This window comes from Coturnix japonica, chromosome 1 (assembly GCF_001577835.2).
Source record: "Coturnix japonica isolate 7356 chromosome 1, Coturnix japonica 2.1, whole genome shotgun sequence".
In the NCBI taxonomy this organism is placed as follows: domain Eukaryota; kingdom Metazoa; phylum Chordata; class Aves; order Galliformes; family Phasianidae; genus Coturnix; species Coturnix japonica.
Genome location: NC_029516.1, coordinates 112,268,385 through 112,292,672, shown reverse-complemented (window position 1 = coordinate 112,292,672; position 24,288 = coordinate 112,268,385). Strand labels below are relative to the sequence as shown.

General features: G+C 38.0%; 1 protein-coding gene across 5 annotated transcripts in view; it reads right to left on the bottom strand.

Annotated features, from left to right (window-relative positions):
* MID1 (midline 1) overlaps positions 1-24,288 on the bottom strand; it is a 234,112-nt gene that overhangs the window by 71,935 nt on the left and 137,889 nt on the right. The window lies entirely within an intron of this gene.

The window sequence follows — 24,288 nt, the reverse complement described above, 5'->3', positions numbered from 1 at the left end:
TACAATATAATCTATGAGCACAATACTCTTACCTCCCTATTGACGAAAGGTAAAAAACTAGGCTCGGCAATGACTATGAGTGAGACACAGAGGGTATACTCACAGAAAGTGAAAGAACAGATGTGATTTTGAAGTGCTTGAAGAAGAGAGTACAATGGAAGCAATGAAACAACACTGGGAGGTTCTGCAGCGTCACATTGCTCCTGCTCAAGTTTGTGGTTTTCTTTGAAGTTTGAATAAAGCTTTTTTCCTAATTCATTTACGTTCAGCTAGTATCTCAACTTCAATGTTTATTAAAAAAATCTAGGTTAAAAAATCCAGATGAAAAATCAAGAGATCATAGCTATACCTGTCATAGTGTCCAAATTATTTTTCGATCTCCAAATTTCTCCAGAAGTTGAAACGACTGAGGTTTCTTTTAACACACAATCCATTGCAAGTTATCTTTGTGATCTCTTCTGCAACCTTTGAAGGCGACTCAGAGGAGCAAGGAAATGATCACAGCTAGTGACAAGAGGGGCCATCCCTAATGCTTGGGTTGTACACACATTTAGCGCATGCTACACACCTTCTACACAATGACAGTATGCAGCTGTAATGCTTTATAAGCAGCCCACACAAGTCTTTAAGACTTAATGATTTTTTTTTAATTTAAATATAGGATAATGAGAAATTTAGAAGACAACAAATAGATTGTTCTATTGTTTATTTTTTATTGTTTTATGGTGGATCTGTGATGCTTCACACGTGTTTAAATAGGTACGTTCCTTTTTTTGAACATGTGTACGTAGCTTCATCTTTTGGCATTCAAAATACGCCAAACAGAAAGGGATGCTTTCAGTTTGTTGTTTCTTGTACAGTGGTAATAAATAAATAAGTAAATAAATGCAGGTGGCAGGCATTTCTTGTAAATACTTAGCAGCTCTGCTTAATGCCTTGGAACAGCAGCTCTGGCCTTGATCCTACAAGCTTTCATATGAGACACCTTTACTCTTGCAAGTAGTGCCACTGGAAACAGCAATAGGTCACTAAGTACCATAGATACACTTATTCATTAGTGGTGCTGTTACACTGTATTATTTTATTACCATTCATAACTCACTTCCAAAAAGTTTATGTATTTTATGTTTAGATAATATGTGGAGCATTTAAATGCTGTGTGTCAAATAGTACCACAAAGTACATGATCATTTTTATGTATATGCAACATGCACTGGACTGCTGTGACATCTTTCAGGTGGTTATTCCATATCACTTACCCATTCCCAAAATGGCAAATCTGAGTGGAGACAGACTAAAGACTTCACAATTGGGGTTGTCTTTTTCTTTTTTAAGGAAACTGGCGATGAAGTTTCTAAGACTGAACAACTGATAATTTTTGTTGTTTCAGCATCAATCCTCAAAGAATGTACTTTTATGAGACACAGCTCTAATTCTGAAATTGTTATATTTGCATCATAGCAATAAGCTGCCTTTCATGTTTGATTGTGATGTGTGCTATAAGCACTGGGTAGGTTCTCCATAGTGTAAGAGATTCCTTCTCAGGTCTAATTATGCCAGGGAAGAAACTACCTGAAAATATAAAACGAGTAGCAGTTTTTTGTTGTTTTGATTTTAAATTTCGTCTCTGAATATGTTTCCTGTTAACCAGAAATCTGCCAACACTTACTTACAAGAGAGAACATAAACTTTTTGTAAAGCTTACTGGCTGTCAGTTACAAAACATGACTAAGGGGTGCAACACTTGCATCAAACCCAGCTGAACTAAATATTCATATATGACAGCACGATCCCGCAGGCAACTGCACACCAGAATTAAATAGCATGTACTGTTTCATGGCCCACTGTAGAATCATATCTATGAAGACCTAATCTTCAGAACTGGGCCTTCAATCATCTACGTATGGTAAAGTACCCATGGATCTTTAGAAAACCAGAGCAGGCATAGAATCTGTCTTGTAAAATTTAAATAAAATAGGTGAAAGAATACAGCACAAAGACTAATCTGGATGAGATTTTTTTTTTTTTCTCCCAAACATACAAAAATCTCAGAAAAACCCAGTATTTTAAATATGTCAACATGAACTACTCAAGACATACTTTGCATGGAATGAGACCAAAATGTGAGAAAAGCCAAATACAGTGATATTATACAGGTTTGTAGAGGAGTTCATCAATAAATAAGAGTCAGATACCTAATTCACAGGACTATGTTCATGGTAGTTGGGCATTTCATTGCTCAATTAAGTGTTCAGACTAAGCATGTAGGTTTTATTGCATATTTATTGTTCTTTAATGGTTGATACACAGCTTGCGACTCTCTGGACCTCACCTGGGGCTTTACTACTCAAGATGAAGACAAAACATCCAAATAAATCCTTCTAAATTATGTATGTGTTTAGGCATTGATTCCCTGCAGAATTTGTTCAGCAGTCACTGAAGTCAGCTTGGGCCCTTTCTGTTTAAGGCAACAAGCCTTGAATTGGTCATGCTGTCATGAAATGATGTATGATGTTACCATAAACTTTTAAAGAATAGGTACATAACCTGAAGCATCCCAATAAAAATGGATTATTATTAAAAAAGAAAAAGAAAAAAAAAAAAAAGGATAACACTTTGTAAGGAATTATAATCAAAAAGAACAATGATAATACTGTTTCTGACTGCCAAAACATAACACATAGTGTTTACAGTTATATTCAATATGGTAATTCTGCTGCCTGAGATTTTTTATAGATGAACTGAATTTAAAAAGTCTCTTACTGAGAGTCAAATTTTTATTCATTGAGTTCTTCAGTGTATTTCAGAGCAGCAAATATATTTCACAGCAATACTAACAGACTGAAGTAGGTATTGAGTTGAAGTAGACATCCCCTGCTGTAATCTCAGAACCACACAAAAGGAACTGCAACTCTTATAGAGAATTAACTTCAGATTTGACCTACAGAGGCAGGTTTCTATAGGGTGATGTTAAGTAATTCACTCTGGGTCCATTAATCCTTATGCCTCTTGCAAACAAGGCAGCCAAATTGCAAAGGTGCTTAGTGAAATCACCTATTGTACATCAGATGCTTAATTGAGAATCCTGTGTTCATTCTCTGCCAAATCCCTAGACATGAAAAACTCATGTTTTACTTCCCTGCAGACTCCCTTCCCACCCCTCCCCCCCACCTTTTTTTTTCCTTATTGTTCATCTGCAACAGACAGCAGGCTGCCAATAAAAATAGGAGGTTTACAAAACTTATTTTAGACACTAAATGCTAGCCTAGGGGTCTCTGTTTCTTGGGTCTTTTCCATGATATGAAAAAAACAGCAAGTACACAATACCATTTTACATAATGATAGTCCTGTATCTCTTAAGCGCTCATTCTGCTGAAGGGCAAATTCTTGCTCCCATTTAAATCAACAGCAAAATTATCTTGTGCAGGACTGGGGCCTTTAACAGGGCTTTTATACACTTAGTTTTCAAATATGTTTGCTATGCTAGTTTCTTCCTCTCCCTCTGATTTGTAATTTTATGAAACTGAGCAAAATACAAATCTGCCCTGAAATACATATGTAGTATTTAAACATTAGAAGTAGACTTTTCAATATTTAATTTAATTTGTATGTCACCAAAATAAACAATCAAATAGCAGGATAGAATTTTCAGTGAGACTGACACTATTGAGACCATAAACTTTCATGTGCTCCAGAATACGAAATCAGTAAATATCTATTACGGTCATCAAGTATCTGTCCCTAAAACATCCTGAAACTGACTAGAATCATGAATTTCAGAAACAAATATCCTCTTCTTGCATAAGGTTTCAAAACAAAAAATGCATTAGGCTACTCAAAAGTAAAAGATTTCATAAGACATAATTTCTGCTTTTTAACATAGATACTTATTTAATGTCTGTTGTCTATGACCTGAGATAAAACAAGTGGATATAGTTAAAGGTCATTCTATATCAAATTCTGACCAAAACAGTATTGGGTGAATTGGAATCATTAACAAAAGGACTCAACATATTTTCCAGCTCTTGTCATCATAACCTCATAGGCTACTAGTTCAAATGAATTAAATAAAAAACAGATGCACTACCATAACTTGGTGACAGATTTTTTTTGCACCTCACAGTCATTCTTTTTCTTTCAAGACCAATATAACCAATATGCTTGCAATGCATTTAGGTAAAACTTATATATTCATTTGAGATATTCCCGCAACAAGCAAGTATCAACACGTAGTGTTGTTAAGTGGGCGAGTCGAAGGACAGTTCTCACAATGAAAAAAGCTCTTTTTAGGTAGAAAGCTGATGTTGTTTTCATTTCCACCTGTGCCTGCATATAATATAGATCATCCAGGGAGGCAAGAAGTTTGTATTAGATAGGAGAGGGCTCTAGTATTTCTAGGCAGAATTCCCTCATCAAAAGTCTGTGAACATTTGCTGTATATTCAATAAATTTTTGATATTTAGGGCACACAGGAATCATTTGACTTGCAGGGGCCATCTGAGCAGCATTTGATCCTTCTTGAGAACCTACTGAAGGTTTATTATGCAGCTGACAATCAATGAATAATATAGCACGCATTCAGGAAGGCCAGCATGTCCTGATAGCATCAAAATTTCTGTGCTTGTGTAAAGAGCATCATACATGTGCCTGGGTGGTGATAGCTGGAAATCCCAAAGATGCTTAGTACTTCAGATGAAAGCAGACAAATTAGAAGCATACGATCCATTAGAGATACCATCTGGAAACTCTGGGCACTCTTTTGTAGTCTTTAAAATTTCCACCGACAACCTTTCTAGCCAGAAGGAGAATACTTGCCCTAGAAAGCATGTGTTTATGGAAGTTTTATATTACAAACTTGCCAGGGACAAGAACATGAAATATATATACTAATAATATATATGCACTTCACTGAACCTAGCTTTAGCCAGAGTAGCCACAGTGGATTCCCTGATCCCATCTCTCCCTTGAATTCCACTTAAGCACAAGAGAACTTCCTTGGTGATCTGATGCAGAGTTGCCACAGAAAAGCTATGCTGTTAGTATACAAGCTAAACTCTGTCAAAAAGTTGGGTAAAAACTAGCACTACAGCCTACTAATCATTAAGAAATTCCACATAACACAGTAAGGTCTTATTTTCCAGAAAAGGACAAATGCTTTTTGCTGACATCATTTGTCTACAAAAATGTCAGAAAGAAGTCCATTCTAAGTAAGCAGCAGAAAGTAGCATAGTAGCATTCTGGATGGAAATGCTTTTAGAAAATGAACTCCCATGCTTCTCAGAAGGAGAAGTTCATTCTAATACTGGGTAGTTTTAATGAAGCAAAATAAACGAAATATCTGAACAAATCAGAAACACAAGTTTTTCCATGTTGCTTATTGTTTGGATAATTTCAGTTCCTAGGATTGCTCCCCACAGGCTGTTAAACAAACCTATGTGCTTCTGGATGTAGAAGCATGCTGCAATGAATCTGAGAGTGCAGAAACCCCTCTAAGAGTACTGCTCTTTTGAGATTTATTGCTTGATTATGGTTCCAAAGCTATCAAAAATCAGTGGTTGAAAATCAACCTTTTCCCAAGGCATCAGCACATAAGCTACTGCCATTTCTTGATTGTTTTTAAAACCTTGGCAATCAACAGTCTCTCTCCTCTTCCTTGTCCACATGTGGCGAATTGAGTTTCATGGGACTTGGTAGCTTCTCTTCCAGTCCCTTCTGTGGTTAAACTGCACACTATGCTGGGGTTTCCAAATCAGATATGCCATGCCTCTAATGGAAAAGTCTTCGAGCAACTCAGCTCTTCCACACTGTGTGGTTCACAAACAAAAGAAGGCTCTCATTGCTCTGAGTCTTGAATAAACTTGTGGAGTGAGTTGCTAGTACAGCTTCCTAAGATTGTAGGACAAAACTGGCCAGAGAAGCCACATTCTTCAGTAAAGAAAACCCTCTCTTATATGAACTAATGAAACACTGCATGTTAATAAAGTTGTAGAAAAAAAGAATAATTCAAGATCTTTCCTTCTTTCTTTTCCAATTATTATTTATTTGCAGTGCAGACAGATACCATTCATTAATCAGAGTAGTAATTCATGCAATAGCCTAAAAAGCTGCTAGCTCAACACAGAAGTTTTTTCCTTAAATTCTTCTGATAAGCTTAGGCAACTTCCCAGCCTGGGATTTAACTGTGGGATTTGCAAAAATCGCAGAAAGCTCATTTAAATATGTATGTTCACAGTATTTGGTTCATTAGTGCTCTTGCAAAATTACAGCTGATTGTTTGATTGAAGATGAAGGTATCCCAAAGTGACTAGCAGTATCCCAAAAATCCAGCAGTAATAGCTGGGCCAGAATAGCTCACACTTTGACCATTACTCTTTAGTAATGTCCTTCTTAGTGAGCTTCAAATGTAAGCCGTTCATATCAGATGCAAGGGCAAGCTACGGACGTGAGAAAAAGATGTCATCTTGCAAAGATATTACAATGATCAAAAGCAGAGTGACTGCAAATCCCAAAACAGGCTGTAAGAACAAAATGGGTGGAAATAATTTCTCATATATTATTCTCCTCACATAATAAAGAGGAAGTATCTTTTTTCCCTTTTGCTATTCTTTTCTACATTGGATTGAAACACTTCCTTCTGGTCCTTGCTGCCAAATCTCAGCATTGAAGGAAATATCAGCTCACTTCCACTAGCATGTAAATTAGCTGGACATCATCTAAGAAGTCTGTAGATTCATTGTGCCCAAATTAAATAAATAAATAAATAAAGTCAATGTACTCTTAATGTACAATACCTTTAAGAATGCGAAGGAGTAAATAAGACAGCATATGATGAGGAGCCTCTGCAAGTGTCTTAGCTTCATGCAGGCCAAATGTAACCACTGTCCTACTGAACATTACCTTATTCTGCCCTGCGAAGGGCTGTGACTGCAATTTGTTTCTTTGGACCTGTTCTTAATAAACTAGGAAAAGAACAAAATTGACCTGGAGACCTCTGTTTTCTAAAGACCAAACCTCCTGTCTCTTGGACAACCATATAAGAGAATAAATATGTCCAAGGACTTCTTTCCTGTTAAAACTGTTTCATTACCGCCATGTCAAGGCTGTGCGCATATGTAGTGCATAAGCCAAAGAAGTCAGGACATCAGGCTGGATCTAGAGGATGGTAGAACCCAGTGACTTTGGCTGGCTGGACAGAATAGGCTTCATTCACAGAACTAGGAACAAACTGTATTATTGTGGTTTACTGAGAAAAAGAGTCAGAGAAAGAGTTGTTTTCACAGAATCATAGAATGGCCTGGGTGAAAAGGACCTCAAAGATCATCTAGTTTCAACCCTACCACTGTGGGTAGGATCGCCAACCACTACACCAGGCTGGCCCGAGCCACATCCAGCCTGGCCTCTCAGTTTAAAACCAGTCCCCCTTGTCCTTTCACTATCAACCCAAGCCATTCTGCCTCCTGATTGATACTCTCCCTTCAAGCACTAGAAGGCCACAGTGAGGTCTCCCCAGAGCCTTCTATTCTATAAGCTAAACAAGTCCAGTTCCCTCAACCTTTCCTCATAGGAGAGGTGCTCCAGCCCTCTGATCATCTTAGTGGACTTCCTCTGGACCCACTCCAAGAGCTCCATGTCCTTCCTGTTCTGGGGGCCTCAGACCTGGGTGTAGTACTCCATGGAGATGGGGCCTCAAAAGAGCTGAGGGACAATCACTTCCCTCTCCCTGATATAGTTTTCTACAATCCCAAGTGAATTAAAAAAAGTGCAGAAGAAAGAATGAGAAAATCCCACTCCAAACGCCCTCTACTTTCTCCTGAGACACACTCCTCTTTTACACAGGGAGGTATGATTTCAAAGACACTCATGCTGAGACAAAAAAAGTCAGATTCTCTAATCCTTAAGTCACTGTCTTAAAGAAAGGTGACATGACTAGAATTTATCTTCAGGCTATTTTTTCTTCATCCCAAGTCTGTTTTTCAGTTTTATGCAAAAGTGGGAATAGCTTTAAGATCAAAAACCCATTTACAATGAATTTGTAGTCAGTAAAAACACCACCCAACTCTACTGATTAACTTGTAGGAGAAAGACTGTAAGATCCTTCCAATAAGTTCAGGATTATGCCAGGATTTTCTCAGTGCTGCAGAACTTTACATCAGCCAGTTAACCTGACCAGACAAGCCAAAATCAAACTCATCATCCAGTAATGCTAAAAAAATCACAGTGGAACTGTTAAGCAACTGCTGCACTGGTTCTTTTTTTTTGCTATGGCATAATACAGAGGTACCCTATTGCCTTCAGCAGTGTAGAAGGTATTACATATGAAAACCAGGATAACTGTAAAGCCTATTGTGAGCTAAAACAACATGGCAGCAAATGAATTCAGCCTCTCACTAAGACTGCCAGCACTTTGTCATTTGGCAAACCTCAGAGAAGACATGAATATTTGTTTTTCTAAATCTCAGACAGCTCTGGGTTTGCAAAGCTACATAAACAAATGAATTACACGAAATCCGTGACTGACCTACAAATCCTGCCCTGTCTATTTCTCTTTTCGCTTCCCCTTCTGGCAGTTCAAATTCAGGAGACATCAGTCTGTTGCTAGAGCAGATTTATGTGGCTGGAATACTTACCTTGAGGCCAAACATTAGCTCTAGTAACTATTCTTTTTTTTTTCTTTCTTTTTTTTTTTTTCTCTCTGAACAGAAGTATAACAGCGATTCACACCTACCTCTAATTTTTTTTGGAAGTTCTTTCCATATCAAATATGTTTTGTGAACTCTGCTGTTGAATGTGACAGGCTCTAATCTCATCATTTGATCTCCAAACTTTTCTTTCTTTAGTGAATAATGTATTTCATCAAAAGCCTTAAAATCTGATCAGCTTTTCCTCCCCTTTTTCAAGTGGTTCTGCTGGCACTGCTGGCAGCTGCTGCTCCTGCAGTTTTGAAATTAACTGTTATAAATTAAGGAATACAAAAAACAACAAATGAGAAGATAATGCGAGGAACTTTGAAGATAATTTGAAGGCCTTTGTTGGCTTCATCTGATCAGCTGTCCCTGAGCTGAAGAGTCAGGTAACACCTTTGGGAATGCATAATGATAAATATTCATGGCTATCCAGCTTGGAATCCGTCATACTGAATATTCATATTAGAAACATAATCCCAGGAACTACTCTTCCTTTATACAGGACAGAAACAGAGCTGTTAAACTGAAGTATGCTTTAAGCTGTAACATTTCATATAAACTTAATTAGAGTGGGCATACTAAGGCTTACTAAACATAAACATTTAAAGGCTCAGATTCGGCCCCTATGCAAATTCCTTTCCCCTTAGTTTAGAAGTTAAGGTTCCTTTTAACAAAAATTAAAACCTATTTTCTGATGAGACATGATGACACCTATTTTAGTTTTGCAGTTTAACAACCAAGAAAATGGACGTAGAATTCACTGCATCATACAATATCTGCTTGTTTGATTTTGAACATCCCAAGCAAAGACAATGTTGATATATTCAGCAGATATTCCTCTTGGAAGTTTTATAGATGTTTGAGTTGCACAGCATATCTCCATGTGCCAGCCTTGGTCCTGACAGCTCTAAGTGAATTCACTGGTCAAGAGGCCAAACTGCCACTGCTTTCACCTTGATGGACATAATTTAAATTACCATCAAGCTGGTGGCAAACGCTGTACCTCCTGCAGACTCCTTTGGTGGACTCTCCTTCCTTATTGTCCTCTTCACATTGGAGCATGGTGGAAAATTTTTCCATCATAACCCATCCAAGGTTTCTCATCCTGTACACTCCTTTCTTTCCCAGTAGGCTTTCCAGCATGGCTTGGATTAGCCTTAAGTTCTCGTGGTTTTATGTTTCAGATTTCGACCCACTCATTTGTCATTCTGATCCTGTTTCTTCTCTCTCTTCTCTTAGAATGACAGAACACAGGATCACCTCTCTGGATAAGATTATATTAATGCTTCACTGTCGAATTGCCAATAATGAGTCTCTGCCAAATGTATATTCCAAAATTCCCCAAGCAGCAATTTAATTACATTATTTTGGATACAGCAACATAGCAGCTGCATTCATCTGATGAGGGTTCATTATGGTGTATGGTGAAAACAATGGCAAATTACCTCTGATGTGCTTTGGAATTTGCTTTTTTTTCCTCTGGTTTAGAACAGCCCTGCTTTAGTGAGAGTAATTCTCAAGCCCATTTGATCTCTGTGAGAAAGTGGAAAGGATGTGACAGGAGTTTTAAAAAATCAGTCATATCTACACCTGTTTCAGTTCAGTTTTTGACGTCCTGGTGGTTTATGGTTAAAGGGGAATTACCAGAGAGTTCCATCTCACCATATTTTAAGGACTAATTCAAAAGTTGTGCATATAAACAAGAAAGCTGCTCCAAAAGCAGTGCCTCTTATTTTGTTATGTTGGCCCATGATGCCAGAGGCAGATGTAGGTGGTATGGCAGTAGAGGTCGAACCTTCCCACAAACATCCCACTACATATTGTTGCCACGTGACAAATGGCAGCAGAGGGACAAAATGACATGGGAGTGCAAATGAAGAAGCAAAGGTGTGGAACTGTATTCCTCCATGAGGAAAAAATGACACATATCGTCACTTGCTGAACGTTTCTGCAAGCCAGACAGTGGATGTGGGCACAGAGAAGCAGTGGATGGTCTTTTTCAGCAGTGGTGACAGCAACACTAACACCTCCACTGGTGCAGATTTTTATGAGTGCAATATACAGGCTCTTGTTCATTGCTGGTCAAAATGCATAGCTAATGGTGATGACTGTGTTGAAAAATAGTGTTTTGTAGCTGAGAATTTGTTCCATCAAGCAGTGTTATTGAGATCTTTATATATGTTGTGGTTTCCATGGAAATAAACAGGAAATACTACTTTCCAAGTAACCTACACACATAAATAACAAATTACCTCTGTGACTGCTTCCATATGCAGATGACACAGATTTGTAAAATACTTTCTCATTTTTTTGACACTGTCTTGAGAACCTACAGTACCTCTTACAAGTGTACAAGGGAGTAACAAGAAAACTAATCATAGGACAAAAGTCATAGCACAGCAGTGAAACCTCCAAAGACCAAATAAGTTCTTCTACTGCTACTCCTATACAAAAGCAGTGCTACAAAAGCCATTGCCTTACAACTAAATTAGAAGCTTTTGCCAGAGGACTAAAATCCTCTGCACATAATTTCTGCAGGGAATTGTATTGAAAAAGTCTTTGTATAGACCTAGTTATAACACCACTTTTGTATTTCTGTAGTTTACTTTGCTTTCTTAATCAATACTGTTGTTTTTATTGGCAAGAACACCGTTTGTCACAAGGGAAATGAAAGATTTGTCCTTCTTCAAAGTCTGAAAGTTTGAATCAAGCTCTAGAATCACATCTGTACAACTTTACAGTAGTCTGTGGTAATAAAGAAGATGACCCCTCACAGAGCCGGACATAGAGAAATTGCTATTTTCTATTTCATACACAGTTAACGGCTGTATGTGCAATTGCTCCTCCTTATTTGAATACTATTTGAAGTCACAGAATCCCTGAGATTAAAAAAGACCTCCAAAGATCATCTAGTCCAGCCATCAACCCATCACACTATGCCCACTAACCATCTCCATCAGTGCCACATCCACATGGTTCTCAGACACTTTCAGGGATGATGACTCCACCACCTTCCTCTGCAGCCTGTGCCACTGCATTGCCACACTTCCTGAGAAGAAAGTTCCCCTAAGAGAACTTGAACTCCTGGAGTCCATTCAATTACTTTCACCCCTGTCTCTCTCTGGAAGATTCTCATCTATACTTTGTGCCAGAAACAGAGTACATCTGACTGAGTCATTTTAACATGATAAACTTCCAGAAAATTATTTACTAACTATGTGTAATAGTTTTGTACCAACCTAAAGAGCTAGCATGGCTCAGGGCACACAAGACAAACATGGCACTGATGCTGAAGAGCCAGGGATGCACCTAGATAAGAGTTTAAAAAAAAACAGTGGACCCAGAGACACTGAACATAAACTGATTTGGCTGCTTGGGAATTGTATGTTAGGCACCTGACTTATGCCTGTGCTATCAGCACACAGTGCATCAGCCTTCCTAGAGAACACATGTGTGGTCAGTGAGGATGGCTGAGTAACTAAGGAGGGAGAAGCTGGAACAGACTGAGTGGTCCCATTTTACACACACCTGCACCACAGAATGGTTAGGGCTACTTACTGAAGCAATCCGGGATTCTGCAAGTGTGCTTGAGGATATAATTGGTCTATATCATAAACGTAATAAAAAGCAAAAGTAGCAACAGCACAGAGCATTTAAGGCTGAACAGGAGGCCTTTTCCTCACACTGCCACATTCTTACTGCTCCACAGTACTAAAAATCAGTATACAAATTCTGACTTGTAAACAAAAATACTGAAATTACATATATATGGGAACACAAAAAACAGAGCTTCAGAAAACTTTTCTTTTTAGCCAGCATATACTGTTTAAAATGGCTCCCCATGACTAAGTGCTTCGCTGCACTTCAGGGTTTCTGAGAGACTTTCTCTGTGATTTTTTTTTCAGAGAAATAATGACTCAGAGCCCTGACAGAGGCAGCCTCCAGGATCGGATATTTGCCTGACCTTGCAGACCTCCTCAGGAAGGAAACAAGTTTCTCCAAGGAAAACACGTGACAGCAGATTTGCAGCCTGTTCTGCAAACAGGAGTCATTCAACAAGCAACTCCTGTCTTGAACTTCACAGTGAATCGGGGTTCTTAATGTGCTTACCAGAGTACGTTGTTGGAAATAATCAATTAATTAATTGAAAATCTAAAAGTAAAGAACTTTCCCTTTTCTTTTGTTTCCTTCCTTAGAGTGACAGTTTCACTCCTGGCTACAAACACAGCCCTCACAAAGTCAGCTGTCCCACATCTAAAGCTGTAACTTCTGACCATTAGTTACCTGCAACCCAACAATTTACTTGTACCCCCTACGCTGCAAACACTCAGCTTTGCCAACAACAGAAGTAACAATTAGACCAAGTTTCTCAAGTTACCAAAATGTTTTGATACTGTGCATATTAAAATTGAAAACCTTCACTGTCTTCAGCAGTGCTGAAATAAAGCACTTAAGAAATCTAATAGCAGATCTCCAAATTGGTCTTGTTACTTACACTTGTTTGTTTGTCTTTTAATTAGTAGTGACTTATTTGACAGAAAAATTACACCGCTTTCAAGGGAGAAATTGCAAATCGATTGAGAGAGTACAAGAGCATATTTAAAACTGCTGAAAATTCAGACTTCATTTGAAGTTTTTTCGGGTGTTAAAAATGTTTTAGTAGCTTATCACAATTATATTCTTCTTTTTTTTGTTGCTGGTTTTTCATAGCATCTTTCAACAAGACATTGAAAGAAAATTATTAATCTAAAGATGTAGTATTACTCAGTATTCATTAAATGCTCAAAGGTTCTTCCTTCTTGTCAGTACTAACAAAGCTGAATGTATTTACTTAATCAAGTAAATTAAAGAAAGAAAAAGTTTCCTCTGATTGTGTTTCTTGTAAAAAAAAAACAACAAAACCAACCCTAAAGTAGCTCATAACATCCTGCCCACATAAGAATTTCAGTAGATCAGAATTTTAGGAGAGTCAGACTACGTATTGCCTAAGTCCTTCTGAAAAGAAAGCTAATTCAGCACAATGAATGACAGCATAAAATAAAACAAAGACACACAAAGGCATCATGGTTGCTGCTCTAATTGGTGGATTTGAGTGGAAAGATCACTTTTTCCTCTAGAGTGATCAGAAGAAATGCCCAAAAGAGGGTGAAAACATTATTATACTTCTAATATAATGCTCCCTTCCCCCAAAGCTACAGCATATTTTTAAAGCTGAAAGGTGGAGAGAACAATGTCTGCCCTTACTAAAGCACATGAAAGAAAAGATTGCATCACCACAGAAGTTCACCCAAAGTTTGCATAACCTCAGCAGGTATCTTGAGCTGTTCCTTATGCTCAGCAGACACCTACAACTACTTGGGATGAAAAAGCGCTTCAGTGTGGGAGCTCCCTCACACAGCAGAGTTTTCTGTTCACAGATTAACCCCCCATGCTTGGCTTCCAACAGCAGCACTTCACCACAGTACACTACAGTAAGGGAAATGCAGCTGAGGTGAAGCACACCCTGTGGGGAAGGAGAGCGTCAGTACTGGTAGTGCCATCCTGGAGCAGCTCTGCCCCAGAAGCCCGGCACACCAGGGAAGATGAAACTGTAGGAAAGACCATACAGCAACGAGGAGGGCCACAGCTACTGGAAAAAGGGGCTTTTTCCATCAAGTCACATATTGGAACATGTTCTTGGATTGACTTTTCTTTTTAAATTGATGAGGTCAGTCAAATATGATCCCAATCATTTTAAAACTTCCCTCTATTATTCCTTTGAAGGGATTTCTTGCATCTATGTGCTTAAAGACTTCAGGCCATGAATGTAATTTTAAATATCTATTCAGTTGAACTGTCATGTAAAACACTGACCATTATCTTTCCTTACCATTTAGTAACTTACTAATAAGATCAATATTGCTTGGATTCAGTTTGAAGGGATGCATATTCTCCATATGCTGGCTTAATCCATAGCTGAAGTTTGCACACATTGTGATTAGCCACAGCCTGCCAAGTCTGTGTAATGTCTCTATCACAGCTGTTGTAACAGCTGCCTATCCTCAATCTCTGGTAAAATCTGACTGTGCCACTGTAAATAAGAGAATGTGGGCATGCAGCATCAAACTTCAATATCACTGCTGTAGAACAAAGCGGTGCCTTTCCTACCAGGGTACAGCACCACTCCCCAAAGCAAAGAAACGTTAATCCATGTAACCAATATAGGTATACAGGTTCTTCTCTTTTACTGTGTTTCTCTAGTAGTTAATGAAAGATTGTGCTGTTTATTCTTAAACATTTTATCTACTAGATAGGCTTAGAGAAGGAAAACTTCTCTGACATTCAAACTCATTATGAGCTTGAATTGACATTATTATTGCCAATGTGAAATCTCACTACCAGCTGGGAGACTGGCTAAAATCAGTTTTGTTTTGACGTATGCTTGTGGATAAGGAAAAGAGAAAAACATACTAACAGTCCCATCTTCCTGTTAGCCCTGAGATCCAGGAGCTCTATCCCACTCTTGCTCCCCCCTCCTCACTGAGCCATACAGTATATTGCTGTTCCTATCTTTATCTGTCCTCATACTGCAATGCTCCATCACCAATAACTGATGAGATACAGTACATAACAGAGTAAGAAATGATTAACGCAGTGCTGGAAAGTAACTGTATTCAAAACACCCCTTTGCACTTAGCATCTTAATAGGAGACATGTTTTATTCCTATTTGTTTCAATTTATATGAGCTGATGTACATCATATTAAAGATTTTTTTGTTGTTGCTGTACTACTTTCTTCTCAGAAAGGGTACTCAGGCATTGGAATGCACTGCCCACGGAGGTGGTGGAGTCACCGACCATGGGAGTTTTCAAGAAATGTCTGTATGTTGTGTTGATGAATATTATTTAGCTGGGAAGTATTGGTAATGGTTGGACTAGATGATCTTCTAGATGATCCAACTTTGATAATTCTGTGATTCTGTGATACTTTCCTAATTTTGTTTTATTTAGAACCTTACCAAAATACAATATCAAATTCTTCACTAAGTTCTTAACTTCACTAACAGTTGAAAAACTTATGACATAAAAGAGAAAATAATACAGACCAAGCCTAGAGTTTAGTTTCATACCAGAATCATTACAAGCAATGAAACAGTAGTGCTTCCTTTCATTAGTCAAACTAGTTGATATTCATTCAAAATTTTTTTCTTATCTTACCTCATTTTTTTCTTATCTTCCCATTACATGATGCCAACAGGTAGCCTGAATATAACTTCAATCATATAAAGTGTCTAAGTACTTGTTGGGCTTGCTTTTTATTTTGTTTTAAGCTTAATTGAAAGAATGCTACTTCAAGCAGAGATTACATCTCCTCATGTATTTATACAAGCTCTTATACTCTGGACTTAACTTTGAATGGAGTCTTTGTGAACTGTTAGGTTAAAAATAGATAAAGCCATTTCTATACTTTACAGACATGGCTGGGAGAAAGATTAATAAAGAGGGATACTGTCTATTCTAAAGACTCAAACGCCTACAGAAATTTCCTTTTTTAAAGAAAAAACAAACAAAGAAACAAACAACTGCTGCATTCTTAACTTCTGTATAGGCACAAAGTTGTGAAGTTTATATTATTCCACCAAAGTATATTGGACACATCAACATTTCATCATTTGTTTTCTGACAGCAGTCTTCTGAAGGTCACAAAAAGGCTGAGGACGAGGGGTCTGCACTAGTTTAGGAGATCATTCTCATTATCAGAACTAATTAAACAGGCAAACTGCAAAAGGAAAAAGCTAACCTTAGGCACCATTACATCTCTCATCTGTGCTGAATTTGATCTCTCATACTGCAAAATTGTGTGCCCCAGTGGCGCAGTGGTAGGAATGCCGCTTTGCAACACCGGGGCCCGGATTCAAATCCCCTGTGGTGCAAGTGGTAGAAGTGCCGCTCTGCTACACAGGAGGCTTGAATCCCGGGGGCTGGACACGATGATCTCTTAGGTCCCTTCCAACCTGCACGAGACTGTGATACTATGATGATGATGATAAAGCATCGCATTGCTACTTCATTGTAATTTGACCTATAGACTGTAAAGGAAGGTAAAATCACAAAATTCTGGAAGAGTAGACTAAAAAACTTAAGTAGGAAAAATTCATTTCTCAAAAAATATAAATATTATGAGCATGAAAACAAACAAACCTACCAACCCCCACCTTGCTTTCAGATAACTTTATGTAATTGTGAAAATATATCTGTAAATCACAAAAAAACCCGAACAAATTTGGAAGTTCAGTTGTGTTACAGTCTGAGGATGAGCAGTGAAACCCTTCTACAGAGCCACACTCTTGACTATGGACATTTCCCATCCCTTCTCCTTTCCTTTCCAGTTTCTTGGAAGAAAAAAGCATATACAAAAACACACAGGTGTTAGCAAGTGGTAAAAAATTCCCTAGATTTTTCAGTGCAACTCTAGTTATGACAAAGTCTCCCACCTCAGCAACTGGGGCAGAAGAAAGCAGGTCTGTAAGCTCTGATGGAAGGGGCTCATATGATACAGAGGCAATGCAGAGCTCCAGTCTTTGGATAAATTTGTCTGAGTCATTAGAAAAGCCCTCCACATGCATCCCTTCCCCAGTCATAACTTGGATTTTGCACAGGACCAACACCTGTCCTCCAAGAAAGAAGAAATTCTTTAAAGAAATTCAAGTTCTATTTCAATCCGCGGAAATTGATGAAGAAAAATCTATTGTAAAAAGTAACCCTGCTGGCACCATAAGACACATAACTAAGGAAGTCAATGGTACAGTACTTATTGCCTATCCATCATGTTAGTGTTTTACTGACAGGTATGAAGACGATCTTCTTACAGTTCTGTGTTTGTACTTAGGTAAGAATTGTCTAAGTAAGCATTTACAGAAGGTCCAGAAACAGCTCAGAATCACAACACTATGATAGAATTATCTGCTATTCCATTTCCTTTGCTTCATTTTTTGCTGACTTCAGATACTTGAATAAACAGAATGTTCTCATTTGAGAAAACACATTATAAATGAGAGGTGAGAAGTACCATCATGTTCCCACTGTGGGTGCTCACATTCAGAGTTGACAACTCCTTCCCAGTCCAGCCAAAGAAAAGGTGTCCTGGGTGAAGGGAAGCGAAAGGGATGGGAGGTTGGGCGGCAGGTTTTGGGGAGAAGTAAATACAAATGAGAGAGAGAGGGAACACAGTTTTACCACCCATATCAGCCTCTGAGGCCAAAGCTTGCTTTTGCAACCCAACAGCTCGTGACCTTCTGGAGGAGCTTCTCTGTTCCTGGACTGTTCAAGCTTCCCAAATGAGGCGCTATACCTGACTAGTTCAGAACCACTATGTATAGGTCCACGGCTCTGGGAACACATACGAGTGCTACCATTTTGCTGGGAAGTTTATGTGTTGCTGAAAAACAGAGGACCAAAAAAAAAAAAAAATAATTGCCACAGATGTATGCTTGTAAAGTCTGAATGGAAAAGCAGTGCACTGGGATAACTGCTAGATTTGTGTTTTAAGATCAGAGGATACAGAAGAAAAATATAATTGGTAATGAAAACTGTTTAACATAAAATGAAGAACTGAAATGCTTTAATCGTGCTACAATGGTTGTGTCATCATAGGGCAGAATTCACATAATTTGTTTTTTCATAGAGTAATTTAACAAGTTAAGTAAAAGGTCAAGAGAAACCTGAATGCTGAGCGTTCTGTAATGCTTGTTTGGGAGATATTTATAGCCAGTTTGTTTTTTGGTTTAGTCTTTTTTGTTTATTTGTTTGTTTCCCATTTCAAGCACACCAGCAATCACCTTCACCTTTGTTTGAAAATCCATGTGCTGTCACATTCATTTTTAAAAATATTTGCATTAAAATGAGATTACACCTTAAGTTCAGAATACACATACCTAACATACATATTCATACACTTGCACACACCTCTCAATGCTTCCACTGCAAGCTTTCATCCACTGACTATGCTCTCTCAGCCTCACTCCTCCAGTCAGTTTTATAATTCCCAAAGAAAACACTGAAAGAACTGATTTTCTCAATCAGTGTATCAATTTTTTGAAAGTATGCTGTTTTTCTAAAAAATATAAGTGTTCTGACTTTGAAGGGTCACTTTGTTTGTACCTTTTTTTGTTACCTACTCTACTTTTGCTTCTTTGTTAGACAGGCACTACATTTATTACAAAAAGGGTCAACCTGCCTCAAACTCTAAGTGTTCTAAGAGAGTTGGTTATTTGCCCTTAACCTCCTCTGCTTCATTTCCATTTTTATTGGTTTACTGCTTGTTGTTTAAACACAGTTTCATCCTGAAGAAGCACCTGTCATTCATTATATTCCACCTATCAGTCATTTTATTACCTAAAAATGTATAAGCAATGAAGGGACAAACAGCAGGTCATTACAACAAGCAAATTGTGAGCTGGAATAGGGATTCAAAATCAGCTTAACATTTTGGGTCAGATGCATGGAAAATTACAAAGATTGTAGAATCACAGAATGGCCTGTGTTAAAAAAGACCACAATGATCACCCAGTTTCAACCCCCCTGCTATGTGCAGGGTCTCCAACCACCAGACCAGGCTGCCCAGAGCCATATCCAGACTGGACTTGAATGCCTCCAGGCTTGGAGCATCCACAACCTCCTTGGGCAACCTGTTCCAGTACGTCGCCACCCTCTGTGTGGAAAAACTTCATCCTTATATCTAACCTGAACCTTCCCTGTCTCAGCTTAAAACCATTCCCTCTTGTCCTATCATTATCCACCCGTGTAAGCAGAAAATACTTTTTACTTAATGGCTAGGCTAGCTTCTCTGGGAAACAGAACTATGAGGATGAAGTCCCATTTATGATTAACAGAACCATAGGATGCAGTCCTATTTATGATCATATTTAATTATCATCTTCCCAGATAGGCTATGCCTTCAACACTATCATTTACCATAAAAACTGAAGGAAACAGACAAAGACAGACAACATCCATGAATGAATTGCCAACTTGTAAATCTGTGAAAGTAGATTTTAAGAAATGAAAACATATATGTATCTGAAACTTTTTATAGTTAACATATAGGCATATATGTATATGCATTTAAGTTCTATATATTAATGAACTACTAGGAATTATATATTTCTGTGCTATTCAAACACAGCTATGCTGATATACCTATTAATATATGTAATATCGTTGTCATACTAACACGGGCACTATAAATACAGAGATAAAAGTAATAAAGAGCATATGGATATATATTTACATGCGTATGCGTAATGTATGCACAAACGCAGAAACCAGTATTCCTGTATTGTCAACCCATCTGTGTGTTTGAGTACAGGTTCCTAAGCGTTAAGACTCTTACAGTACTCAGTATACCAATTAATATTTGGAAAGCTTCAGCACATACTTTGCCAGTTTCTCTGTGGAGACACTGAAATATGAGATGATTTTAACTCAGAGTAAACATATCAGGGGAGATATATTTTAGTGCTCCATTTGTAGTAGCTGTGGACATGACAAAGTCTCCTACCTTTACACAGCTGAATTAAGCTTATAAGAGTTGAATGCAATTCTCCCTATGTGGAAACGACTTATGGCTGCTTCCCACCAAAAACATTTGTGAGTAATTGAATCGACATGCCACCGAAAACTGAATCCCTGCATTCTGCATAAACAGCAGAGTAAAAATAGATGTGTACAGATTCTGCCACTGAAACAAAATAAAAGCTGTACAAGCAAGAAGCTCCCTTTTGTTCTTGGAATTCCTGAGTGCCATTCACAGGACCACCTTGCCTTCATAAACATGCCCAATACGTGTCAGTGCTAATAAGGGTCAAACAAAAACATGGAGAACAACTGCTAACCTATAGCAGTTTGATTCAACAAAGGATCTCTCTTGATTAAGCAATACACAAAGCATTCCAAAATTACTTTTGGGCAAGATTATGCATATCGATGACCAGACTCCTGGTAAATATGAAGAAGAAAAAATTGGTTTCAATGGCACTATGTTTGCTTTATACCATTTCAAAATATGATTTACCATCTATCTTCCTCTTTTGTGACATTTCTTCATGGCTTTTTGCTAAAATTAAATGGACATTATTCTTCCATTCACACCCACCCTGTACCTTCTCCCTCTTTTCATTTTTCTTATCATTTTCTAAAGCTTAAATATGTCTGAAGAACGATGGCAATTTTCATTAATTTTCTCTGAAAATATGAGCGCACATTTGTCTTTTCCTTCATATCTCCACAAGACAAAAAGCAAAAAATCAACATCAAAAGTAATTAGGCAAAAACATGTTCTTTGTACTATTACACTGCACTAAACATGGGCATTCGCACCTTCTGCTTTTACAACTTTCAATGTTTATGCAGCTAGAAGCTATTTCTAACTTATACCACAATTCTGACCATCACCTCATAAATGCAGCGATAACCAGAATATTTCCTATTCTCTGTTTTTGTCATGGTATATGAGTTTTCTTTCTTTTTTTTTTTTTTTAAATGCATCTGTTTCTATGGCCTATATTTAAAAAAAAAATAAAAATAAAAATAAAAATAAAAATAAAAAAGGCTGTACACTCTAAAACAACAAAAACATCTACAAGCATGTAATTACACCATGTGCTCTTAGTAACCAAGAATGAATTGCTTCTGAAATAAGTGACCTCAGACCCCTCCACCCACAGTAAAAGTTCATTAAGAAAAGCATCTCTCAGGGCTAGAGCAATAGCTGCCAAAGGAAAACACTTTCTCATTTTCAGATGTCCACAATTGCAATTACACCGACTGCTAAACATGCTTTAGCATAGACGTCTCTGCTGGACAAGTATACAGAACTCCTAATTAAAGGGCTTCATTTTTGCCACAAAGGGAGCTAGATTGTAATGGCGTCTATTGTCCTATGCTTAATGAAGGATGAGATATAGTTTAAATAATTAGTAACACCGCTGGATGAGAATGCAAGTAATTAGCATAGCCTGACACCTAGAGCTACACACTAGTTGCTGTTGTTGGCATCAACAATGTGTTGATTTAAAAAGAAAATTGCAAGAAAAGAAAGCATTACATGAAGCAGTTTTGTTTTTCTTCTTTAAAGATACAATTAGCCAACAATTTTTGAATGAATCAACTACCCTATTGACTAGCACGCACTCATTCCTTTATAATTTTCTTTTAAGATTTGCATAACCCATCTATCACACAAACCCTATGTATTTAAAAATCCTCAGCAACAACATAGCAAGCAACAACCTGTTTTTCAAATGGGCATTTTCTGAATTATTTGGACACTGTGTTTACCACTGGCATCCGCACATTATCTGTAACTTAGCAAAGACTAACTGCAAGCTTGAACCAAAGACTTAAAACAACAAAACCAGCAGTTACTCAAGGGATGGCATTACCATTTATGAAGAAGGTTGCCTCAACATGAAAAGGGACCAGACTGTCTTGCCTGTTCACTGCTAAACAGTGATGTAAATAAACCTAATTCCTTTACTCCTAAGGAAGAAATCCAATCTCCTGAGCTGAAAATCTCATTCTTGGAGTTTAATATATAAAACAGCTCACATTACTGAGATGGAAGGGGCAGTAGGGAAAGCAAGGACGTCAATTTCTGATTGCCTTCTTATGAAAAGAGAATGGACTCTGGATCTGGACGGAAATCATATAGCCTACTGTCCCTGGGCTCAAACTAGTGGCAAAATTGGCATGATTGGTATCACTGCAGGGATTAACTAAATAAAATAAGTCTATTTCGCTCATGACAAAAAGGATGGAAATTGGATTTCATGTCGGCTAATAATTTCCTGTGTAAACTACTTCCAGGTAGTTTGAGAACAAAGAGAGTTTAAGTCTAAACAAAAATTGCATGGATATTATAAATAATGACAGAAATTGCATTTGTAAGAAAGAGTTATTTGATCCAGGCCCACACTAATCATTAAATTAGTACCTGAATTACTCATTGATGAGACTAGTGGGAAGTACTCTATTAGGCTTCTGCCAGGTTTGCTAATCTGGAAAACATCTAATGTGAATGCTGCTTGTTTGTTTGAGATACCCATCCAGAGTCTGCGTAGGCACCTTTGCACAGGAAAGACAGAGATTATGCAAACACACACACATTTTTTTCTTAACCATGTGCAATATTTAGCCAATAATCTCAAGTGAAGACACCTGCTTTTTAAAATCTTCTTACAAGATTGACCATATGACATCCTCAAACATACACTTAGCCAATACTGAACTCCAAAGGTATTTCACATCAAGTTGCACATTCCTACTCTTATCAAGTTGAGGAATGATACAGGTGTTCAGTCTCTATTAGTTTGCTGAATTGTAGCACCTGGTAAGCATGTAACCTGTTGGATTATTGAAGAGCACTGTAGATTCATGCACCTTCCATTCACATTTAGAGCCGACGTCCCATTTTATCAGTGGCTAAACTCCTAATTATTTAAAAAAAAAAAAAAAAAAAAAAAAGTACTTCTACAGAAAAAAACAAAATAAATATGTAAAGCTGAAATAACAACTTCTCTTTAAGATTAAAAAAACTCATTAAGGAATGGAAAGAAGCTATCAGGTCCAAGTAAAGAACTATCTTTCATTATATTCATATAATCGTGCGGCATGAATTGCATATCTGCACATGCATAGAGGCACAAAAACCATATGGCATACAGAATTTACCTGCACTCACACAAAGTTATCACCTATGCATGCAGCCTCATATTTTTATCTTCAAGTTATTTAAGAATACATTTCCAGTTAGTTAGATCTTTTAATTCAGTTTCTTCTCACATCTCCAAAACTTATTATTGTTATCTTCGCACTCCACACTTGTGTCTTCTCAACATAACCAAGGAATCCCCCCAAAACGCATGCAGACAAGTACATACAGACTAGCCTGAGGGAACCTCATTCATTCCTCTCTGCTGCAGCACCTAAATCAATGTGTTGGGTCCAAGGCCACTTGATGGCCTCAGTGGAAGCCTGCAGAGCAACCTGAGCAGGTCTGCATCATGGCCTGCTGGTTTCACCCAGTGAGGACATCCCACATGGGCCAGGTGGGTGCCAGGTGGGAGGGGGGAACTGTGGAATGCCACAAGGAGCTGAAGGAGTTTTTTGGTTTAGTTTCCTTCAGGGCAGCACAGGAGGACTGGGGCTGGCATTTGGTTTCCCTAGCTGACAAGGCAGCTGCAGCCCCTGCAATCAGCAGGTATAAATGCATTTCCTATTAGCAATGATGAAAAGAGTTTTCTGTGATAAAAGCAGCTTGATAAAAAATAAACAACAGCAGAATATATGCAAAGAACACCTGACACTTCCATCAGGGCCTGTGTATGTGTAGCCAACATAAAACCCTGCCAGCTGCCAAGAGGGAAGATGTGGACGGATGCACACAGATAAGCTAATACTAGCTTATTGTGCTAGCAATAGTGTACACTGCGTACAGCAGAAAAATCAAAGCGCAACCGAGGAATCTTTCTTCAAGGGAAAATCTGACCCCTTTTTGATGAGCACAAAGCAGTCTGTACATGCATCTCATCTGATGACAGACCACACACCTGCCTTTACCAGCCCA